Raw genomic sequence first — 18,179 nt, 5'->3', positions numbered from 1 at the left:
AGTTCTGATTGCCACAGTGAGGGAAGCAAGGACTGAATTCCACAAGGGACTTCAAAGGGACTTTCTCTGGATTACATTTTATAAATTTACACAGGAAACATGGGAAGAGGGATGCTGGGGGTTCCATTCATCTGTGGCAAGGTGACAAGAATGGGAACATACCTGTCTTACCTGGAAATGCCAAGATCACTGTTGGGTGTGTGAAAAGCTCAAGGCCCTCCTCCTTCTGGCCATTCCAAGTCCCTGCTAAGGAGGCCTTGGAGGGCAACAGTTCCCAATGAGAGCTAGTAATGACCCGGCTAAAAGGTGAAGCTAGGAAGCAGGGTTCTAAGGAATCTTCCAGGGAATTCTCAGTAGGTAAGATTCTAGAGACATCATAATCCACCAAGGAGATGATGGGCGACACAGAGGAACCTGTGGGATGCTCCTTGGTTCGAACCTCGCTGGTCACTAGCTGTGCTGCTTTGGGTAAGTCCCTCTGAGGTTGTTTCCTCTTCCATGAAGTGATCATAAGGATAGCAGCCCACTTCCCAGTTGTTGGGAAGGTTAAATGAACCCAAGAGAGACACCCAAAGTAATGCCTATCATATCACAAACATGGCGATACATGTTAATCACTATTCCCTTAGCTTACTTGCTTTAGTCTTCGTCTCAAGGAGAAGGCAGTTTGTTGTACCTGGAGGCCGCCACGCAAGAGAGATATGCACTCAGTGGCCCTAGTCCCTAACCTGATATGTCCAACAGTTTGGTCTTGCTCCTTCCTCTGACATCACCTTCAGCCCTGGAGAAAGACACCAGTGTGGCTGGCTTGTGTGGGAGGCATGTATGCGTTTCTAGTCTGGCCTGAATAGCAGGCATTAAAATGCATTTGGGTTCACCCAGGACAATAAAGAAAAAAAAGGAAGCTTTAAGTCACTAATAAAAATCAAATGTAGGCAGTTTGCAGGAGTGATCAGCTCGGAGCTTTGCTGTTCTCTTGTTAAGGGTCTGAAGTCATAAATAACTTCCCCAGAAGAAGGCAGAGGCGAGGGGGAGTGAGTGAGAGGGAACGCAACCACACAAAATTTTTCATTTTTCTCCATAAATCATTTCAGCGTGCGATAATATTTGTTTTTTCTAATGAGTCTCTTGTGGTCCATTCCAGGAGCTAACATCAGGGCCTGTCAGGGGGTGATGTGTGGTACAGTTCAACGCTTTACAAAAACTGCCTGCTACACAGATTTTTCCCCTCTCTTCCTTATGCTAAGTATTCATGAAGACCATTATTCTGTACCCATGCCTTAGTCTTCCTTTCTGATCAGCATCTTTGGCATCACAGTCTATGGATATTGTTGGGCCTTGCTGCAGCCAGGGGGAGGGATATGAATGGTAGAAGAGGAAGGCTGGCATCCTTGGGATGCCATCAGGTACAGGCTTTGATCTTGGATGATGAGAGAGGGCACCGTTTGAAGCTCAGCTGAGGCTGGTGTGGGAGAGTATCTCTTGGCCAATGGGCAGCCCTTAGACAAGTGGGAAAGATCACCCAACCAGGCCATAGAAAGGCAAGAGATGTGATAAGACAAACTGGGCATGCCCTTTGAGAGTTGGGAGTTCATCTAGGAGGCAAAGGAATTGTCTAGAACTTTACAAGAATAGGATTTCACTGGGTTTGGTTAACCCCAGCACTAGGAGATGGAGGGCTGGTATCAGGATCCCATCTCAGCAATAACAGCAGCAAAACAAAGTAAGAGCCTGAAAGAATAAGAAGAGCTTTAAGGGGCTGGAGAGATGGCTCAGAGGTTAAGAGCACTGACTGCTCTTCTAGGGGTCCTGAGTTCAATTCCCAGCAACCACATGGTGGCTCACAACCATCTACAATTCAATCTGGTGTCCTCTTCTGGCATGTAGGCAGAACACTGTATATGTAATAAATAAATGAATCTTTTAAAAAAAAAAAGAAGAGCTTTAAAAGACTTTTCTGCTTGTTCAGAGTAAGTAGAACAGGGTGGTGCAGTTAGAGGAATCAAGATGGCAGACAGATTGAAAAATTATAATATATACATATATATACGTGTATATATATGTATTCTAAGACAGGGTCTTACTGTGTAGACCAGGCTTTCCTTGAACTCATAGAGATCTACCTGCTTCTGCCTTTCAAGTGTTTTGATTAAAGTGTTCACTACCATACATGGCTCTTGAAAAATTCTGGAAGTGTAGTAGTCAGAATAGATGACCAGCATAAGACTGTAGATTCAAACAGAGTCCAGGGACTGGGGGAGAGTTTTGTAAAATCCTACTCATCCTTTCTGCCAGCCTGGCCACTTTTCTGTGGCATCACCTAACCCTCTCCAGCTTGGATCACACATTCCTGTCAGCTCCTGTGAGATCTCCACACCCCTCCCCGCCTTGGTGTGTTCAGCACACTGTATTGTAACTATCCACTTGAGCTCAGAGAAGGTGGGAACCCTGCTACAGCATTCTTGTACCTCACCAACTAACAAGGTATATGGCACAGTGGGTTGATCCTCTTCGGTGCTTACTTTGAATATGCAAATATGCAAATTAATGAATTAAAAAAAAAAGAAGGGCAGAGGGCTAAGGAATTTAGGGTCAGATGTTAGAAGTAAGTGCCACCTCAGGAGATTGGCTAGGAGGGCTCAGTCTGCAAAGATGCAGGAGAGTGGGCCTTGGGTTCACAGCAAGACTTGAGAACCAGCTTTTACAGAAGGTGAAGCTAAATTATGATAAATTAAAAAACCAGATAAACATACAGAGAAGATTGGGCAATTCAAGAGTGGCTACTGGTGTCTGGGAAAACAGTTGACTGGAGTGGTAAGGGCTGAAACCCGACCATCCCTCTCACTCCCAGTGAGAGATGGGGAAAGTGCAGATGAATCTTCCCACCCTTCATAAAAGACCAAATACAAAAGCCAGGTGGTGGTCTCACACGCCTGTAATCCCAGCACGAGGGAGGCAGAGGCAAGCGAATCTCTGTGAGTTCAAGGCCAGCCTGGTCTACAAAGAAAGTTCCACAATAGCCAAAGCTGTGACCAGAGAAACCCTGTCTCAAAAAATCATAACCAACACCCCCCCCAAAAAAACCAAGTACGAGAAAGGAGAGTGGAGAAGTAGGGGGCTGAGGGGAGACCTTTTAAGGAAAGGGGATTATTATAGCTAAAGACTCATGTGCTGAAGGCTTGATTCTCAGTGAATGAGGTTCATGTGCATGGGATGGAGGGGTGGTTGGATCAGGGTGTTAATTAACTTCATCAGTAGATGAAGACAGCTCCTAGCTGAACAGGCTTTTAGAGGTAGGGGTCTTTTAGGAAGTAGGTCACGGGGAGTGTACATTTAAGCACCCCCCCTGCCTTCTTCTACTACATGTTCTCCCTCTCCGTGAAAGTCTACTTTGCTTCAGACCCAAAGGGATGGAGCCAGTTGGCCTACTGAAATCTTTGAAACTGTGGGGCCAAAATAAACCTCTCATTCCTTAAACTGATTCCACTCGGGTATTTTGTCACAGTTGTAGAAAGTGGACTGACATTGGTTCAAGGAGCATTTATAGGGCAAAGCAGACAGAAGGAGAGGGTGAAAGAGAGGCTGGGGGAAGCAAGGCAGATGCATCCGGGCTGGGTGACTGCACCCAGGGAATATTGATCGGGGTTTGAAAAAAGGTCTCCAGTGACATATGCTGGGATTTGTCCTTTGCCCTGCTCAGCAGTTTTACCAACAACTTAAAGCTATAAACAACCAGGGTAACAGATTTATAGTGAGACAAGGTTGGGGACTGACAACAAGATGGAATACAGAATTCAGAGTGAAAACTTCCTTCTGAAAGTTGGGACACAAGTGGAATGCAACAGAGAAAGTAACAGTTTCTACATGTGGAAAAAAATAATTATAAATTCCAGAAGTGTAGGCTGGATGAGTTATGCTTTGAGAAGAGTTCATGGGAAGGGATTATATATAAATTCACTACACAAGTGTGAGGACCTGTGTTCTTATCCCAGGAACCCACATAAAGTCAGATGGAGTAGCTGACACCTGTGATCTCATCACTATGAGGAGATCAGAGGTGGAGACAGGGGATTACCAGGAAGCTCACCGGACAGCTGGCCTGGCACACACAGCAGCAAACAATCGACCCTTTCTCAAATAAGGTGGACAGTGAGGGCTGACATCTGTCTTTTAATCTCCACAGAAGAGCCATTGTACACACACACGCACACACACATGTACACATGTGCAAGTGCACACACCCATGCACAAGGCATGGGACACATGTGTGCAAGCATGCATAAGACAAAAAAGAAGAAAAACACAGAAAAGGGGAACTTTTCTTTTAGTATGGTGAGTGGAAATGGAACCAGGCTTCCAGAATGATCAATGTGCGTGTTCAAATCCAGGCATGAAGACCTGTTTGACGCCTATCAAGTTTGAAGGTCTGATACGGGGAAGGGCTGGTTGTAGGCCGTGACCATGCAAGGGAGGGTGTGTGTGTCTGTGTACAGGGGGTAGATGGGAGAGAGAGAAAGGGGAAGGCAGGACAGAGCTAGTGAGATAAACACTGTCATGGGCCGTTTCCATCATGTACTCACAAGAGCATAATAAAGCCCTTGTAATATACTAGAACTTGTGTGGTCCCGGGGCCTAATTTGCATACTAATTACTGAGTGCAAATGGGACTGAGGGGTAGGGAGGAAGGGTGGGGGAGGCATGCAGGGAGCGAGAGGCCTGGACTGTTTGCTCTGCCATTTCATATCATGCTAACAAGCTAATCCGGCGTGCAGTTAGCTCCTGATATATAACTGCTCATTAGTATTATAATAAAGTACATGAAACAACCATAAAACGTTATATACTGCACAAGTGTTGTTTTCTTGCCAATTATCTGCAGGCGGATTTATCACCACAGTTGTTTCGAATTCCCCTTGGTGAGGTTTGGGCGGAATAAAGAAAGGTGTTGGTGGCGGCAGCAGCAGAGGGGGGCCTTTTTGAGGGGCAGACCATGTGTTTTCTTAAGTAGCACTTACTGATGCGCCATTTCATGAGAGTGAAGCTACAAGATCCATCCTTCCCATCTCCACAGCTCAGCAGCTCTGGAGGAAAGTGGAGGGTGATTGCTGAGGAGGCTTGCAGGCCTACTGCTTTCAGGGTGACTCAGAACCCCCAGGTGTAGAGGCCTGTGTCTGTTAAGTGGGTCTTACGGAGGGAGCCCCACCAAAGGTACCTGTCCAGGAGCATAGCTCAGAATCACTCTTGCAGCTGGCCCCCATTGCCTCCAGGGCGATCTCTACTGACCCAAGATACCCTGGAGGCCAGCTGTTCCTTCAAAGACTCTTTTTTACCTCTGTGGCCTCAGGGTATCCTTACCATCCGCACACTCCCAGAAAGTAAGAGACTTTCCCTCCCCTTCCCTTGGCTTTCCTGGAGGATAAGAAGAGGCTTCAGGGCCTGCTAAACATCGGCTGGGTCCTACTGTTTCTGGGCAAAGAAGAACTTGCATGTGTGTTACAACCTCATTGGGAGGTCTCTGTGAACTGCCCCCCCCCCAAGGAAAACCACTGGTTTCTACAGCCTGTCAGGAATGGGCTGTGGGATCCGAGAAGCCAATTCTTTTGTTGTTGTTGTCAGTTTTTTGTTATTGTTGTTTTGGTTTTTGGATTTTTTGTTTTGTTTTGTTTTTCAAGACATGGTTTCTTTCTCTGTATTGCTTTGGAACCTGTCCTGGAACTCACTCTGTAGACCTGGCTGGCCTTGAACTCACAGAAATCTGCCTGTCTCTGCTGGGATCAAAGGCCCAAGGAGTCAATTCTTAAATGGAGGCTCCTGACTGGAAGCCTCACTAGACCCGGTGCGGGGCTCCCACACCTGCAAGGGCCTCACCTCAGTTACTAGGAGCTGAAGGGCTGCCATCAGTCCCACCTTGCTTCGCGCTATATCAAAGGGTAGGAGTGGGGATCGGGAAGTACAGGCTAACAACTTTAGGGGCTGGGGATCTACCGTCTAACAGTCAGGGCAGACCCCATCATTCACAAGTGACAGCCCCTTGAGACGTTTGTCCTGAACTCCAGGCTCCTTCCTAAGCACCTAACAAGGAGAAGGTGGTATCCATGGGAGAGCTACATGTTTCCCAGGAGAACCTGCCTCCTCCAGGAAGGGCGTACCCAGGAGGAGAAGGAATGAGCGATGAGCTGCGTGCCTCCCCCCTACTCTGGCTGATACCTGCCCTTGGAGCTCAGCTCCTCCTAATTTGTCCTTGGTCACATACTACCTGCTCAACCCAATTGCTCACTTTTCTGCCTTTGAATAATTCAAAAAGCTTAACATTTAAAATATTTAATAATTTAATATATTTTTTTGTCCCAGATATGTTTCTTTGTTACATTAGCTCTTTATATCTCTTAAAGTAATTAATTGATGGGTCTTTTTGAGACTGGATCTCACTATATAACCAAGGCTGGCCTGAACTCAATCTTCCTACCCTCACCCTCTCAAGGGCTGGGATTACAGCTGCATGCATCTTTACACCTAGCTCACACACCTTTTGTGTTTGTGTATGTGTGTGGGATAGGGCAGGGTCTTAGCTAGCAAAGGGTGGCCTCAAATTCACTGTGTAGCTGAGGATGACCTTGAACTTCTGACCCTCCCTTCTCCACCTCCTGAATGCTGGGATTACAGTCAGTTTACGCAGGGATGGGGATTGAGCCGGGCGTTGTGCATGCTAGACAAGCATGCTATCAACTGAGCCACTTTACATGCCCAGACCTCCCTATACTTTATAGTCTACCCATCCACACTGTACCACAGACATCCACAGACGTGACCATTTGGCTATGGTGCATACGTTGACACTCAGGATTTGGGATGGTGACTGTAGCTCTCTCCCATTGTCAGCTGCAAATTTCATGACTGACTTATTATGATAGCATCATGATGACAATGATGATAAAGAATCTTGGTAATCTCCAAGTCCAAGGAGAGAGAGGTTTCCTGCTGACTCACATTTCTGCCAGAGTCCACAGTGACCTCTGGCTCTGGCCAGGTTCCTCTCCTGTACCGTGGTCTGCACTCCATGTACATTCGACACAGAGCTGGGTCTGGTAGCATCTACCAGAGTCTCATCTCTGCTTTTGCCCATTCTGCTGGGAAAACACTCCCCTTTTCAGATGTCAGCTTTTCACCAAGCTCAGGCATTATCTCCTACAAAAGGTTTTGTTGACACTCCACTCCCATTACGATCTAAGGGATCCTTTATCCGCCCAAAGTACCCTGTACTTACATCTGTGTTGATGCCAGCAGCTTTAGAACCTCTTCAGGGCAGGGGTCTTATTGGAGCTTTATTTTTTATAGTCACACCTACTCACACAAAGCCTAGTTCAGAACAAGCACTAGATATGGGTTTCTGTTTATCACACACTTTGGTATCACCAGCTGAGACTGAGGGAGAGTTAAACTCATACTAACATACCAACCAAGAAACATACCAACCAAGAGCAGTTTGCGGCTGCCTTTAGGTGCTGTCCCCCTTGGATGCCCTCCTACAGTTCATGTGTTAAAGGCTTAGTGACCTTTTAGAGGTCATGGAAGCTTTAAAGCAGGGCTTAGAGGGAGTTCTTCTGGGGGTGTATCTTGAAGGGGCCAGTGGGACCCCCCAACCCTGTTCTCTTCCTCTTTGCTTCCTGACCTTGAGGTGAGCAGTTTTGTTATTCCTCATATTCTGTCATGATATCTGGCTTGCCATGGGCCCAACTGCATCAGGACCAACTGAGTATGGACCAAAACCTCTAAAACCATGAGCCCAAACCCAACCTTACAAGCTGACTATGTCATTTGTTACAGTAAGGGAGAGCTAACCAACAGATCTTCTTTTAGGTACTAGAGGCCAGACAGTCCCCTCCAAGACCAAAGACAAAGGGCAACCCCTTGTCTGTGACTTTAACGGCTCTTTTTATTGTCACCGTTTTCCTCTTTCGTTTAGTCTGCCCTTCAGGGAGCAATAGGGACTGACTAGGTCCTGGAACTGCCCCACTCTAGCTCAGCCCTACAGAGCCAGTAGTTATTCCCCCATTGCAATGGGTGCTGGAATTCCATTCCTGATCCTGCAGCTGCCCAGGCCTTCAGGAGACAGCCAGCAAAAAGCCTCAGTAGCAACTCAGTCTCCCAACAGCAGGAGCCAGAGGTGGACATCCAGAGGGCTACAATGCCTGGCACAGGTCTGCTGTGGGGTTTACTGAATTAAGGCACGCAGCTCCCCACACAGCCTTTGGCGCAGCAAACACTGAGGTCAGCCTGTCTCATTGCTTAGTCCCCTTTGAAGGACACATTGTTAGAGTTTAAAAAAGAAGAAGAAAACACATGGGCTTTGAAGCCAGGAAACAGTTCTGTCTCTCATAAGCTATTAAACACTGGGGAGGTTGGTTACCTTTCCTCACTTCAATTTCTTGACAAACAAAGCAGCAGAGTCCACTCATGGTTCTGTCAAGGGATAAAGGCCTGTGTCTGATGTGAATCTCTGGTACCTAGATGGCAATAATAGTATTTATAATAATAATTAACATAAAAGTCTGAATTTGGATATAAAGACCCAACAGCATAAGATCCAGATGGCAGAGACATGGCCAAATGGTGGCAAGAGCCAGAGGTCTTAATGGAGTTCCTATGGATCAGCAGTTCTTGCCTTGCTCTCCCGGTGTGACCATGTCAGGCAGCTTATATCTGGGTACCGTCTTTGTTTCTTTTCTTTTCTTTTTTAAAGATTTATTTATTTATTACAGATACAGTGTTCTGCCTGTATGCCAGAAGAGGACACCGGATTGAATTGTAGATGGTTGTGAGCCACCATGTGGTTGCTGGGAATTGAACTCAGGACCTCTGGAAGAGCAGTCAGTGCTCTTAACCTCTGAGCCATCTCTCCAGCCCCCGTCTTTTTTTTTCTTCTAATTAATTAATTACTTTTATGTGTATGTCTATGAACAACATTCATGAAGTACCCTGGGAGGCTAGAAAAGGACATTAACTCCTGCCCCATGACTGGTGTTATAGATGGTTGTGAGTCATCATGTGGGGACTGGGAATTGAACCCCAGATCCTCTGCAAGAACAACTAGGGTCTTAAGCCCTGAGTCAACACTTCAGCCCCATGGGCACCATCTTTTAACAATCCAAATAAGAATATATTTGAAAGTCTGCTGTAAGCCATGGAGCTTTTTACACATGTTAAAGATTATTAGGAGGGCTACCAATATGGTTCATCAGGTAGAGATGCTTGCTGCCAAACCTGACAACCTGAGTTTAATCCCTGGAATCCACAAGGTGGAAGGAGAGAACCAACTTACAAGTTGTCCCTTGACCTCTGCATCTGTGCCCTGGCACATAAGCACCTACCTCCTTTCCCTCTCAAATAAATAAATGTAAACAATTTTAAAAATAATTACTATGAATCATGGTTAGCCTAACAATAAACAAAACAGAGGCCAGGCATGGTGGCCCATGCCTTTAGTCCCAGAACTCAGGAGGCAGAGACAGGAGGATCTCTGCAAGTTTGAGGATAGCTGCACAGAAAAGGAAAAAGGAGAAGGAGGAGGAGGAGGAAGAGGAGGAGGAGGAGAAGAAGAGGAGGAGGAGGAGAAGGAGGAGGAGGAGGAGGAGGAGGAGGAGGAAGAAGAAGAAGAAGAAGAAGAAGAAGAAGAAGAAGAAGAAGAAGAAGAAGAAGAAGAAGAAGAAGAAGAAGAAGAAAAAGAACAAGCAAGACAGAGACCACTAGTTCTGACTGCAGGAAGACCATGGCAGCACCTGGGAGGAGGCTTATAGAGGGCCAATAGAGGCAGAGGGCACAAGTTCCTTTGTGTCTCCCAAGAAGAAAAGCAAGAACAGAAGTAAAGCGAATTCAGGCTTATTATGAGATTTGGATTCATTTTAAGAAAATACTTTCTAACAGGTAGAGAACATCTTAAGAAGGACTGTTTTGAAGAGTAATGAGCTCCCCATTATAAGAGGGATTCAAGGAGAGATTGGGCAATGATGGGTCCTAAAAGAATGAGAACATGGAGGGTGAAATCGGATAACTTTTAGCTGAGGACTGAACCCAAGGCTTTGCATATGGTAGGTAGGTAAGCCCTGTACTACTGAGCTGTAACCCCAGCACGAAGATAATCTAGGAGCTCCCTCAATCTTGAGATGCCACGGTGCCCCCTCTCCCTCCTAAGCTCTATCATTCTGAGCAGGAAAGGAAGTGTACAGAATTCTCAGGTTAATCATTCATCTGACATTCCTTAATGTGCAGCGTGTCAGGTTGTGCTGGGTGCTGAGGAAGTAAGGGGGAAAGGGGACGAAAGTTCAGCAGACTGTGCTTAAACTTAAACACATGCAACACACGCACAGTCACAACACATATGCACACATGAACACGCACATGTATACATGCTCACACATGCATAAATGAACACACATGTACACATGCACCCATGTACACATGCACATACACACATACAGACCCCCCCCCAAACAAAACAACAACAACAAAATAGGACAACCTTTGACCACTGACTTCATACAGTCTTCAGGGTTGCTCACTATGACTGAGGTCTGCAGTGGGCTTTGGACCACAGCAGAGAGAATGAGCGCTGGCGATGGGTGAGCTTAGCAAGGAGATGACACCCACTTGAAGAAATCTCTCAGTAGATGGAAAAGGGAAGTAGGAGAGCGCTGGGTGGAAGGGAAGAGGTGTGCACAGCCCTGGCCCCCAGAGGATGCCTCCGCAAGGGTGAGGTATTTAGGGAGGTAAGACTGGAGAGTCACTAGTGGGACTCAGCGCACCTTACTGAGTACCCTGAATTACTTTGAGGGCGCCAGGAAGCTTGGGAGGAATGGAGGAACAGTCACATAGTCACACTTGTGTTTGCAAACATCCCAGACAGAAGGAATGACATCAATAGAGTGGATGCCCAACATTGAGGGTGAGTGGGAAAAACGATGATATCAGAGGACTTTTTCTAAATAATATATAGGTTTTGGATTATAAAAGTAGGATATGTCCACTGTGAAGATTCTTAAAAACCAAGAAAACTTTAGAGTTGGAAAGTAAGTGGCTATGATCCTACCATTTGCTACTAGTGCGTTAGTGTAATTCCAGTCAGTGTTTTTCAGATCTCTGCTAAAGTATTCTTCAAAAGTATTCTTGTGTGCGCATTTGTTTTTTGAGACAGGGTCTCATTGTGTAGCCTGGGTGGGTCCCCATCAGTTTGTGGCATCCTCCTGTTTCTGACTCGTGAGCACTGACATCCCAGTTTTGTCCCACCATGTTGGATCACAACATTGTTTATTTACTTTTTATTTAAAAGATTTATTTTATTTTATGTAATGCATTCTTGTGTTTTGTCTGCATATATGTATGTGCACTGCATGTGTGCCTGGCACCAAGAGAGATCAGAAGAAATATCACATTCCCTGGGACTGGTGGTTATGAACCACTGTGTGGGTGTTAGGAACTGAGTCTGGGTCCCCTGAAAGAGCAGCAAGTGTTCTAAAGCACTGAGCCATCTCCCCAGCCTCAGCATCATTTATCTTTGCATGGCACATGCGTGCGTGCACATACCCATAGAGGCCAGAAGTAGACACTGGACACCTTCCCTCTGTTGCTGTCTACCATATTCTTTTTTAGACAGTCTCTCACTGAACCCAGGATCACCAGTTCTTCTGGACTGGTTGGCCAGCAGCCTCGGGGATTCTATTCTCTCTGACTCTACAGTGCTAGAATGGCAGGTGTGCACTGCCACGCCCATCTCTATGTGTAGGTGCTGGGATTGAACTCTGGTCCTCAAGCTTGCACAGCAAGCACTTCACCAGTTTCCCTATCTTCCTGGATCCCTTCCTTCTTTTTAAAGCTAAGACTCTGTCAAGCTGCCCGGACGGGTCTTGCCACCATGGGCTCAAGAACTGCTTCTGCCTCAGGCTCCCAAATGATGATATTAAATGTACATATCAGTGTGCCCAGCCTAAAAGTAAGATTTTGAGTGGTGAAACCATATTTCACCATAGACTTACATTATAAATTATTTAATCATTGCTCTGTTACAAGCATTTAGACTTTTGACGGATTTTCCCAGATCTAAACAATACTAAAATTTTTATCTTTATTATTATCTTTAAGCATAAATTGATTGCATCGACAACTATTGCTTTTAAAATAGAGTCTAACAAGGAAATTACTAAAATAAAGGACAAATACCTTGAACCTTTTGTTGACATATTACAAAACATTTTATATAGGTTATAATGAATATATGCTTTTCGCCAACAGTATTAAGAATGTCTAACTCCATTCTAATTGGAATTAAATTTTATGATTTAAGAAGTTATCAATTAGTATAGGCAAATATCTCATTTATTTAGTTCATATTACCTATATTAATTTGAAGACTTCATATTTCTCTTATGAACTGCTTATTCACAGCTTGGTCCATTTTTTTTTTTTTGATTTTTCCAGACAGGGTTTCTCTGTGGCTTTGGAGGCTGTCCTGGAACTAGCTCTTGTAGACCAGGCTGGTCTCGAACTCACAGAGATCCGCCTGCCTCTGCCTCCCGAGTGCTGGGATTAAAGGCGTGAGCCACCAACGCCCGGCCACACCTTGGTCCATTGTAAAACACTTTTAGTCTTTTCTATTGATTTGTAAGAACTTCTTACATATTAAGAATGTCAAATGTTTGTCTGTGTTTACTGAAAATCCTTCTCAGATGGCATTTGCCTTCAGTTTTTGCTAGCGGTGGGCTTTCTTTATTGTTTCATAGAAATTAAAACATTTTGGTGACTCATTTTGTGACTTTGGCTTTTTCCTTTGTATTTAACTTTTTTCTTTTCTTTTTTTCTAACATGTATCACAGGTTGGCCTCAAATGTACTATTTCCCTGAGGATGACCTTCTGATCCTCCTGCCTACACCTCCAAGTGCTGGAATGACAGGCATGATCTATATATGAAGTTTATAGTATGCTGGGGATTGTATCTAGGTCTTTGCTGATGCCAGGCAAGCACTCTATGCTTGAGCCTTGAAGTCCCTAGCCCCATGCATTTGTCTTTCTTCCTTCCTTCCTTCCTTCCTTCCTTCCTTCCTTCCTTCCTTCCTTCCTTCCTTCCTTTCTTTCTTTCTTTCTTTCTTTCTTTCTTTCTTTCTTTCTTTCTTGAGATAGGGTTTCTCTGTGCACTTACTTTGCATACCAGGCTGGTCTAGAACTCATAGAGATCCACCTGCCTCTGTCTCCCAAGTGCTGGGATTATAGGTATGTGCCACCACCACCCAGCACATTTAGCTTCTGAATTTTATCTTGATATGAGATCTAAGACAAGGGATTTTCTTTTTCCCAATCTCCCAAGATTTTGTCTTATTTTTAGGTGAAAGAAGACGGATAAAGGGGAAGAAAAGGGCACAGTCAGGGTTGGGCCAGGTTTCTGCTTATGTTTGATGGAATGACTCTAGAGATCTTTGAAGTGACCGACTTGGAGAAGCACAGAGGTGCTTTGATATGTTGAGTCTGAGTTGCTCTGCAAGGACTCTAGGGAGAGAGAGAGCTGGCAAATAGGCATGAAGCTCAGGGGAGAGGCTGGGTCTGAAGCTGTGCCCAGTCGTGGTTAAGATGGCAGAGGGAGCCACAGGCACGGACGAACTCTTCCAGGGTGGACACCTGCAGAGAAGCACAGCCTGCTGGATGGCAGTAGCACTGGAGAGGAAGCTGGGAATGGAAGTGAGAAGGATGGGAAGGAGTCCAAGACCGAATCAGAAAAGCTAAGGAAATGAGGGTCTAGGGAAGAGACAGATGCACACAATGCCAGTCAAGTCAGTGAGAGAACACAGGCTGTGATAGGCCAAATAGAATGGAAAGTGGGGAAACTGAGGCACAGTATGGTTGCTTTGAGTGATATTGTCAGTAAACTGAAAGAGCAAGATGGGGCAGTAAGAGGCTAAGATGGAAAGGAAGATCTGAGGCATTTGAAGGGAAAACACTGGTGGGAAGAGGGAAATTAAAAATAGGAGGGTCCTATGGGCGGTGGTGGCACACGCCTTTAATCCCAGCACTCAGAAGGTAGAGGCAGGCAGATCTCTGTGAGTTCGAGACCAAGCCTGGTCTACAAGAGTTAGTTCCAGGACAGCCTCCAAAGCCACAGAGAGACCCTGTCTGGAAAAACAAAAAACAAAAAACAAAAAACAAAAAACAAAAAAAAAAAAAGGAGGGACCAGGACAGCCAAGGCTACACTGAGAAATCCTGTCTCAAAAAACCAACCAACCAAACAAACAACCAAACAAACAAAAATCATGGGAGTTTTCAGGGCGTGATGGGCAGCTAGGGATATGGCTCTGAGGTAGAGGTTGGACAAAGGCACGAAGGGTGGGAGGAAGAGTCATTGCTGTCCAGGTTACACACGTCAGTGAAAACGACTATGGGGTCAAAGATGCTGGGAGGAAGTGAGAAGCACTTTTAACCTCTAGTTCACTTTGAGATCTAGGAAATGAGGTTGTCCATGGAGAATGAAGTAAACAGAGGGAAGGAAGGAAAGGTTATTACTACTATTTTACTATTATTATTATTTTAATGGAAAGGGATAAAACTGCTGTTAGAGAAAATGAAAACCCATTTGAGAGAATAGGAGAGGCATTCTGGGTCCAGCTGTTGTTGATCTCATTGGAACGGAGATGCAGTTTCTTAAGCATGAATCCCAGGCCAGGATCAAGGAGAAGGCAAACACTTTCGTGGACCTGGGATCCAAGTAGCAAAGAGGTGGGCCAGAAAAGCAAATGGGCAAGGAATCACATGAAGACATCCCTTAGAGAGCTTGAGCAAAGGGTCAAGGTTGGGCGGAAAAGGAAGTGAAGCTTGGGGGACTGAGGGGCTAGTTAAATTAGGAATGGTCCAGGGATTAAAAGTCTAAGTGAGGTCAAAAATAGATCAAGTGGGAGTGAGGGAGTAGGGCAGATGTGAGGATGGAGGGTTCTGGATGAAAAGAGATGTTTCTGAATTCAGGGTTTCTAAGATGGAGGCATTCCATGAAAGGTTTCGAGTGATGGGGTGGGACTGTGTGCATCTCCACAGACTTCTGCTGGAGGGCTGAGGGGTCCTAGAGCAGAGGGTCTCAGGATTTGGAAGGTTCACCTAGGTGCTGGTGTCACCAGGACAAAGATACAAATAGAAGAGAACAGTGGGACATCAGACCAAGTGCTTGTGTTCACGCTGACCAGGGGAGTGATGCCATCAGCAGATGACAGCAAGAAGGCATAGAGGGTCAGGTCACATCGATTCAAAAGAGCAGCTTGTACACAGGTGTCCAAGGACAGAGGCCTCAGCAGAGGTAACTTCTTAGGCCACTAGTGGAATGCACAGGTGCAGGACACTGGCAGGCCAGCCCAGGTTGGGCAGGGGCTTCAAGGCTGTGCTAATGTATTTCATTTGTTTGTTGGTTCAATCAGGCTTTCATTCCAAAAGGATCTGATATGTCGTCTGCTGCCCCTGAACCCCCAGCTAGGTGTGCTGGCTGCTGCTTCCAGAGGCATGAGCCAGGCCTGCAGCCTCTCCCCCTTTTGCCAAAGGTGGCCTCACTCTCTCTCAGCAAGTCCCCCACACCAAAGTCCTGTCACCAAAGCCAGGCAGGCCCTGACACCAGCTGATGGCCAGTAGGGGATCTTCTTGTTACAGCTTTTCCCCAGAGATAAATAGGCCACAGTAAAAAGGACTGCTACATCCTTTCAATAAAGATTTTTTTTTCTTTTCCAGACAGCTTGAGAAATGTTTTAAAAGCTTCTCACATTTCCAGCGAAACCCACAGAGAAGAATTTTGCTTGTTATCAGCCCTGGAAGCCTCTGATAGACGGGTGACATTTTTTTCCCTTTTTCTTTCTCTTTTTCTCTTTTCCTTTTTTTTTTTTCTCCAGCTGAAGAGAGTCACAGTGTGTTTTATAACTGGCTCTCTGCATTTCAAAAGCTCAACGAGGGCTCTCTGCTAACCCCGATAAGCCTTGGGCTCTTAGCGTCTTAAATACCCCTGACAAGCTATACATTACAGCGCTAATAATTTGCCAAATTTGCGCCCATAATATGATATCTGTAAAACGTCAAGGGCAGTAATGCGATTAGCGGTCTCAAATGAAATATCGAACATTCAGCGTTTAGGTCCTGAATAGGGGGAGAAAGGAAAGGAAATCAATTTCAAAAGCAGGAGGGAAAAAGGCGATAAGCGTGTAATAAAAATAGAGAGAGACAGAGGAGAGATGCGGAGGGAGAGATGGCGGAGCAAGACATGGGAAGATATACGCCCGACCTGCATTCATTTTTTTTTAAGGCAGGTAAGAGGTGTAAAAAACTTTCACAAATTAGTTCAAATATGAAGCTGGGAAATAACATTTGGTCACCACGGCAACCAGGGATAGATGGCAAGGGGTATGTGGGGGTTGGGAGCTGAGGAAGAGACTGGCCCAGCCTAGGGACCAGCCTTTCACTCTGCCCCCAACAGCCTGCTTCCATAAAACACAGGAAGTTGAATTACAAGGGGACTGAGGGTGGGCTCTCACCCTGCCCCCACCCACCCGAGGTGGGAGAGTCGTAATGGACTAATTATCTGGCCAGTAGAGAAGGTGGTGGTGGAGGGCAGCTCGCAGGAGAGCGGGCCCGGGCTGTCACATACCAGGCTCTAGACTAAATAACAACATCTCACACCTGCAGCTTTATGAGCCCCGGCCAAGAACAGCTTGTGCGAGCCCCCCACACCTCTGGCTTCTCCCTTTGCACTTTTGGGTCTCTCCTTTAGTCAGGCTGCTGCTGCTGGGGCATTAGAAGAGTCGAGGGTGGGGTGAGGTGGGGAATCTCAGTCCCTCACAACCTTCACGTGTCTGCAGGTACCCCTCCCTCTCTGGGGTACCCCAGAAATTTCTCCTGGGCCATCAGTAAGGCCAAGGGAATAGCATCATTAAAACAACCGCTGCTAGAGTACAGTGGAGACAGGTTTGTCTGCACCTGCAGCTCCCGGTCTTAGACTGGAACTGTGGGGCTGCATGGGATGGAGGGCAGGGATTCCTGGTGAGTTCTCCTGGGCCTCACATCTCTCCTGAGTGCTGTGCCGCACAGGGCCAAGTAGCTCTTTCAAAACATAGTGCATTTGCCTTTCCTGCACCACTTGATATTGACCCCATAACCTTGAATCTCATTCTTTTAGAGCCAGAGCTGCCTGAGGCGAAAAGAGAGGAGGATGATGGACACAGAGCCAGCGTCCTAGGAAGACGATGGCCCATGGGGAGCAAACAGCAAGACTGAGTCTTTCCCTTCTCCAAACACCAGCGCCCCCTAGTCCCTGACCTCCCCACAGCTGTTCACCTAGGCAGAGAGAGGGAAAGGTCTCCCATGGGGGAAAAGCAAACAGGCTGCTTGGGGCCTTCTCCGGACCCTTCCCCAGGGCTGCCTGGAATGGCCATTACAGGGCCACTTCTTGCGGCACCACGAGCCATTAAAGCAGGAGAGCTCGGGGAGCCATCAGCCGAGCGCAGATGACTTCCCCAGATGTGGTAGTGGGCAGGATGTGGAAGCCCCCAGCCCCAACTCTACAGACAAAACATTCCCCTACTAACCATCCTCGGAAACCCCACAGCCCAGAGCCCCTCTTACAGATGCTTTCTAGACCATTTAGCAGGAGGCAGTGTTTATTTTTGAACATATGTTCTTCCCTCATCCTCTGCCTTCCTTCTGCCTTCCTGGTCCTTCCATACCCAAGGCTACCCTATGCCTGGGCTGCTGTGGTTGTTTCTGCCAAGTTCCCAAGCTGGCATGGGCAGTGTGCTTTGTCTGGGTTTTACTGAGTGCTAAACAGTGTGTATGCATGCACACACATGTTCTCTGAGTGGAGCATGTACCACACAAACATTAAGAACGCAAGCTCTCAGAGGCCACATTTAGGATGAGCCTCTGCTCAGACACACAGTCCCGCACAATGATGTCTTTGGCTACTGCCTGATCTTCTGAATTCAAGTCTCTCTCTTTTGTGCAGTAAAGTGGAATAGAAGATCCTTAAGTGGCCACCTCAAATGTGATCTCCCACACGCAGCTTTCCTTAACTCACATAGCCTAGGGTTATGTTTCTTCCATGGAGGACTTACATTTACCGGGTACCTGTTGGGTGCCAGGCACATTTTAGGCCTTTAAAAAATATTTCATTTAACCTCT

The 18,179-nt window shown here is 46.3% G+C and overlaps 1 protein-coding gene and 1 long non-coding RNA gene across 3 annotated transcripts in view; one reads left to right on the top strand and one right to left on the bottom strand.

Annotated features, from left to right (window-relative positions):
• Rnf220 (ring finger protein 220) overlaps positions 1–18,179 on the bottom strand; it is a 224,991-nt gene that overhangs the window by 103,948 nt on the left and 102,864 nt on the right. The window lies entirely within an intron of this gene.
• On the top strand, positions 417–17,687 carry LOC121143978. The gene is made up of 3 exons (XR_005881302.1): positions 417–468; positions 15,744–15,841; positions 17,179–17,687. It is a non-coding gene; the product is annotated as an uncharacterized LOC121143978 (long non-coding RNA).

Source organism: Mesocricetus auratus, unplaced genomic scaffold, assembly GCF_017639785.1.
Source record: "Mesocricetus auratus isolate SY011 unplaced genomic scaffold, BCM_Maur_2.0 Super-Scaffold_100014, whole genome shotgun sequence".
NCBI classification, from domain to species: Eukaryota; Metazoa; Chordata; class Mammalia; order Rodentia; family Cricetidae; genus Mesocricetus; species Mesocricetus auratus.
Note: the sequence above shows the minus strand (reverse complement) of the source record. Positions and strands in the feature narration are given on the sequence as shown.